A 6,000-nucleotide genomic window follows, 5' to 3' on the forward strand; every position below is an offset into this window, starting at 1 on the left:
CCTTCCTTCCTTCCTTCCTTCCTTCCTTCCTTCCTTCCTTCCTTCCTTCCTTCCTTCCTTCCTTCCTTCCTTCCTTCCTTCCTTCCTTCCTTCCTTCCTTCCTTCCTTCCTTCCTTCCTTCCTTCCTTCCTTCCTTCCTTCCTTCCTTCCTTCCTTCCTTCCTTCCTTCCTTCCTTCCTTCCTTCCTTCCTTCCTTCCTTCCTTCCTTCCTTCCTTCCTTCCTTCCTTCCTTCCTTCCTTCCTTCCTTCCTTCCTTCCTTCCTTCCTTCCTTCCTTCCTTCCTTCCTTCCTTCCTTCCTTCCTTCCTTCCTTCGCAAATATTGGACCTACAATTAGGATTTCAGCAGGTTACAAAGAGGTTTGGCAATTCTAGAGTTTATTGCCCCAATAAGTTTGCTGATAGGAACACAGTTCAGTATGGGACAATTGTGAACAAGGAGAATAATCCCTAAAAACAGCAATAAAAGGGGATAATGGTCTCTGGATGCATTTCCAGAGGGTGTCCCTGGTCAGGACTTGCAGCGAGACACCAGAATTCCCCCCTTCCCCTTGGAGCTGGGACCTAGCCAAGGCTTTGAGGAGCCCAGAGTGGGATGTCCAGCCCTGCCTTTGTCCTGGCACCAGAACTTTGAGCAGGAGGAGCTGCTGGCCAGCCTGAGGCATCCCTGGCTCTGGGACAAAGCTCCCTTTCACCTTGGAGCATCCGGAGCTCAAAATGGGGCAGCAATTCCTGCTGTAAGCTGGGGCCTGCTGCACGGGTGGCCAGCAGCCAGGGATTGTTAATTTGTTCATCAGGCATTTTGCTGCTGTGCAGGAATTTGTTTGCACCAGGGGGGCTTTGTGTCTGGCTGAGCCCCCTGGGAGCCTGCTGGGAGCCGTGGTACCAGGAATGTGTGGGGCAGGAATGAGCCAGAATCCAGGCAAAACCTCCTGCTGAACTGATCCTGATCCATGATCCTGATCCCCCCAGATTCCAGGCAAAACCGATCCTGATCCTGATCCTGATCCTGATCCTGATCCTGATCCTGATAGAATCCAGGCAAAACCTCCTGCAGAACTGATCCTCATCCTCATCCTGATCCCTCCAGAATCCAAGCAAAACCTCCTGCAGAACTGATCCTCATCCTCATCCTGATCCCTCCAGAATCCAGGCAAAACCTCCTGCTGAACTGATCCTGATCCCTGATCCCTGATCCTGATCCTGATCCTGATCCTGATCCTGATCCTGATCCTGATCCTGTCAGAATCCAGGCGAAACCTCCTGCAGAACTGATCGTCCTTCTGCAGCAGACCCTGGCCAACATCTTTTGCTCGTGAGAGGAATGGTGGATTTGTCTTTCCAAATCAGCTGTGGGTCTGCTGGTAGATGAAACCAGCACTGGGAGATAAAAGAAACAATGGGAAGGATTTCACTGATTGATAAATGGAAAAGGATATTTGCTTTTACAGATAAACTTTAGGTTTGCTGATAAATGAAATCAGACATTGAAAGATGAGAGAAACAATGGGGAAGAAAAACCCCTAAATTCCATAAGAATTAGAAATTAAAAGGGAAATTAATTTAATTAGAAAGTAAAAGAATTCGAAATTAAAAGTTATACATTGGAGGAAAGTCTTTGGTATCAGATGTTTTGGGAAGTCTGAACCTCTCAAGTACCTCAGAAATGGGGAAAGAGAGAAGGGAAATGCGGCTGGGAAATTGGGATAAACACGGGGGCTGCCTCCTCCAAAAATTGGAGAGACCCCAGGAGAATGCCCCATGGCCTCTCCCTTTATTGGAATGAAGCCAAAGGACTCCTCTGTCTCCTTTTTGGACACAAACCTCTGGTGTTTGTGGACGAATTTTCCTGATTGCAAAATAGGAGGCTGGAACTTCTCCCACACAGAAGGAGACCTGGAGCTGAGATTTCCACTGCTACCTCCTGCCTCTGTGGGGTGAAACCAGCACTCCTGCCCTTCCCCTCCCCTCCAGACCTCCCCAATTTGGGGTTGGACAGCTGGGGGGAGCTTGGGAGAGTCCCAGGCACTGCAGCCTGCTCAGGAAATGGGCTTTTCCTTAGGCACTTCCACAGAGCTCTAATTAAATTATGGGATTGGAGCCATCTCAGTGCTCACTCATCTGCTGCCAAGCGCTCCTTCCAAGGGAGTGCCCTCCATGAAAGGGAAAGCTGCCCCTGGGATCAGTGCCCTGATGGCACTGCCCTGCAGATGGGCTGGCTGGGGCTGCCATCCATCCATCCATCCCCCTGATCCAGGCTGCAGGGAGATTCCAGCATGGATAATCCCTTCAAAGGGGCAATTGGCACAGAGAGCAAAACTGACAGGATTTTCTGAGAGGAGCAAGATCACAGAGGCGTCCCTGAGCTTGGAAAAGCCCTCTCAGCTCAAGTGCAGCCACAAAATCGTGTCCCCAAAGTGCCCTGTAAATATCACAAGCCACAGAAAGGGAGCAGAAAGGGCAGGGAACAAGGCTTTGCCCTCTAGGAAGGACAACCAAACAAGCACAACCGATAATTTTATTTTTAAAATAAAAAAATATTTTATTTTTATGTATTTTTATATAAATTTTTATATAAAAGCATATCATATGTATAAATATATATTTTATATATAAATATATTCTTACATAAAAATATATTTTTATTTTTTTATATTTTTGTATAAAAACTGATTTTTACGTAAAATATATTTACATTTTAAAAATAAAAATATATTTTTATTTTATATATTTATACATAAAATAAATATTATATTAAAATATATAATATATAAATATATATTTTATATAAAATATATTTCTGCATAAAAATATATTTGTATTTTTAAAATAAAAATATTTTTATTTTAATAGATTCTTTATAAAAATAAATATTATATTAAAATATATTATATATATAAATATATCTTTTTATCTAAAAATATGTTATATAAAATATATTTTTATATTAAAAATAAAATTATATCTTTATTTTTATAGATTTTTATATAAAAATATATTATATAAATAAATATATATTTTTATATAAAATATATTATTACATAAAATATATCTTCATTTTTTAAATAAAAATATTTTTATTTTATATATTTATGTATAAAATAGATTCTTTATATTAAAATATATTATATATAAATATATATTTTCTTTTTTTTTTACATGAAATATATATTTTTATTTTTAAAATAAAAATATATCCCAACAGCCATAAGCAGAAGAAACTGCACAGTGCAAAATGGAGTTCCCTTCATTTTTTGTTGGCAGATGACAAAAATTTCCCATCCCATGGTATACCTGGGCTGGGCCCACGGATTAGAGAGAGATTTGGGAGGTTTCACATTTTGGCACTGGTTTTCCTTCTATTGCTCCACAGAGAAGTTTCCAGGGAGATCTGGAGCTACGGAGAAAGGTTTCTGTCCTGCCACCACGATCCTGTTGGTTATCACCATGCTTTAGGGAGCTGAGTAACCTGGTTTATTGAAAAAAAGGCCCCTTTGCTGTGGCCCATGAGAGGAAAAATGAGCTGGAGAGGGACTGGGGACAAGGCCTGGAGGGACAGGGCACAGGGAATGGCTCCCAGTGCCAGAGGGCAGGGATGGATGGGATATTGGGAATTAGGAATTGTTCCCTGGGAGGGAAGGCAGGCCCTGGCACAGAGAAACTGAGGCTGCTCCTGGATCCCTGGAAGTGTCCAAAACCAGGTTGGATGGGGCTTGGAGCCATCTGGGACAGTGGAAGGTGTCCCTGCCCATGGCAGGGGGTGGGATGGGATGGTCCTGAAGGTCCCTCCCACCCCAAACCATTCTGTGATCCCATGGACACAGCTCTTTACAGCCTTCCTGCTCTGTTATCTGCAAATCCCCATTCCCGGTCACTGGAGCAGATGACACTCAATTTCCCTTGCTTGCTCTCCAGTGTGAAAGCCCACAAAGCTTTTCCTGCTGCTGCTGCAGCCACAGGATCCATGGCATGGATTTAACTCTGCTGTCTGCCCCACTCAGTCACTCTGCTGCATAATTACTCTTGGAGAAGCTGTTTTTCCCCATTTTCTGCCTCCCTGGCTGGAGGCATAGAATGTCTCAGTTTTAATTTACTCCTGGACAAGCTCTCAGTGCCTCCTGCTTGTGCAGAGCTGAAGAAAACCTGAGAAAATCCTCCTTGAGAAGGAGCATCTCTTCCTACAATTCCAGTTTATCCCTGGAGGTGCTTAAACCCCAAACAAGGGTTTGGAGCAGTGGCCTCCAGGGATCTTTTCCCATGGAATTGCTCTGGTTTGATGATCCCAGTGTCCTGCAGAGTTCTTGTGAAAAACGCCAAGTCTAACAATAATAAAATAGTTATAAAAATAGCAATATAATTAGGGTAATAATAATTTGGACAATTGTGATTAGGACAATATGAGACAATAAGAACAAAGAGTTAAGGACAGTCCAGCACCTTTTCTGGGCAAAATAAGCCTGAAAAAGGACCCACATTAACAGAGGATTAACCCTTAAAAGCAACAGCCTGTTGCATATTCATACACCTCATACATGGTGCATAAATTCCATTCAAACACAGGATTCTGTCTGGGCAGTGTCAGCTTCTTCCTCTGAATCCTGACAGCATCTTCAGGGCTGAGCGAGGTGGGAAGAAGTTCATTTCTTCTGATAATGAAGCAATAAATTCTCTTTCTCTGAAAGATTCAGGTGTCCTGTAGCTGCTGTCTGGCTGTGAGTACCTCATTCCCTTCTTTAAAAAAATATCCCACATACATAGTTTCTATTTTAACATTTTGTTATAACCTAAAACTATATTTAACACACTACTTAAGAAAATTAATACAGCATTGCTTTCTAACACAACACATATAATATTCATTTGAATATTTGCCAAAAGCCAATCATAAAGTAGGCATTTTTCACAGTTCCCCTTTCCCCTCCTCCCCAGCTCTGCTGGTTTTTAGCAAACCCATCCCTAACCCTGCCCAGACCCCCCCAGGGAAGGGGGAGCTTTAAATCTTTGGAGCCAGGACCAAATATTTACCTTCCCCAGGGTTTGCCTGAGGGAATTCAGGTAGCAGAGCCAGGGGGGAATGGTCGGGGGAGCTGTCTGGAGCTGTTTGCTTTCCAAACCGGACCAGCAAGTGCCTGTGGAATCACCTGGATGCCAGAGAATGCTCAGCCATAAATCTTATTAACTGTGCAGCAATGCAGATGGGCGGGAAGGGAAATAAAAGGAGACAAATGAGGAGGGGGACGGGTCTGGAATGATAAAGAAAGGAAAGGGGTGAAGCCTGGTTTGTAACCGGAGGTTTTTATGAGCAGGGCTTCAAGCTCTGTGAGGAAATCAGCTGGAACAGGTCTGGCAGGATGGCTCTCCAAGAGAGAGCTCTTTTTGCAGAGTAGCAGTGATTTGCATCCCAAATAAAAGGCTCGGGAGCAGCTATTTCAGAAGCTCTCCCTGTGCTAGGGCAGCAGAGGGGAGCTGGAGGGATCAGAACACAAAACTGCACCTGCCTTGGAGAAGGGAAGGGATCCAAAGGGTTGGAGGGCACATTCACATGCCTGCTCCCCTCTGAGGCAGAACAGCCAGGCTTTGTTGGCCATGGAATCCCAGAATGGTTTGGGCTGGAATGGACCTTCAGAACCATCCCATTCCACCCCCTGCCATTCCAGGGACACCTTCCACTGTCCCAGGTTGCTCCAAGCCCCATCCAGCCTGGCCTTGGACACTTCCAGGGATCCAGGGGCAGCCACAGCTGCTCTGGGCACCCTGTGCCAGGGCCTCAGCATCCTTTTCATTTGCTGCTTTTCTTGCCTGTTCTGCCCTGTCTGTGGTGCAGGGACAGTGTGCTGTCCCCATATCCCAAACCCAGCCACTGTGACCCTGGAAATTCCTCTGAGAAAGGGCTGGGAGCTCTGAGAAAGGGACACACCTCTGTTTGCAGAGTGAGGGTGGGCTCCAAGCTGCCTGTGCCCACTCCCAGCCCCATGCCAAGGCTTCAGAATCTTCCTGCTGGA

At 44.6% G+C, this 6,000-nt stretch overlaps 1 protein-coding gene across 1 annotated transcript in view; it reads left to right on the forward strand.

Moving 5' to 3' along the window:
• Positions 1–4,579, forward strand: part of SPP2 (secreted phosphoprotein 2) — a 117,980-nt gene extending 113,401 nt beyond the window's left edge. Inside the window, exon 7 of the mRNA XM_059476147.1 lies at positions 4,559–4,579. The gene's annotated coding sequence lies outside the window, so the exon portion shown is untranslated. The remainder of the gene's footprint in view (positions 1–4,558) is intronic.
• The last annotated feature ends 1,421 nt before the right edge of the window (positions 4,580–6,000 follow it).

This window comes from Ammospiza nelsoni, chromosome 7 (assembly GCF_027579445.1).
Source record: "Ammospiza nelsoni isolate bAmmNel1 chromosome 7, bAmmNel1.pri, whole genome shotgun sequence".
In the NCBI taxonomy this organism is placed as follows: domain Eukaryota; kingdom Metazoa; phylum Chordata; class Aves; order Passeriformes; family Passerellidae; genus Ammospiza; species Ammospiza nelsoni.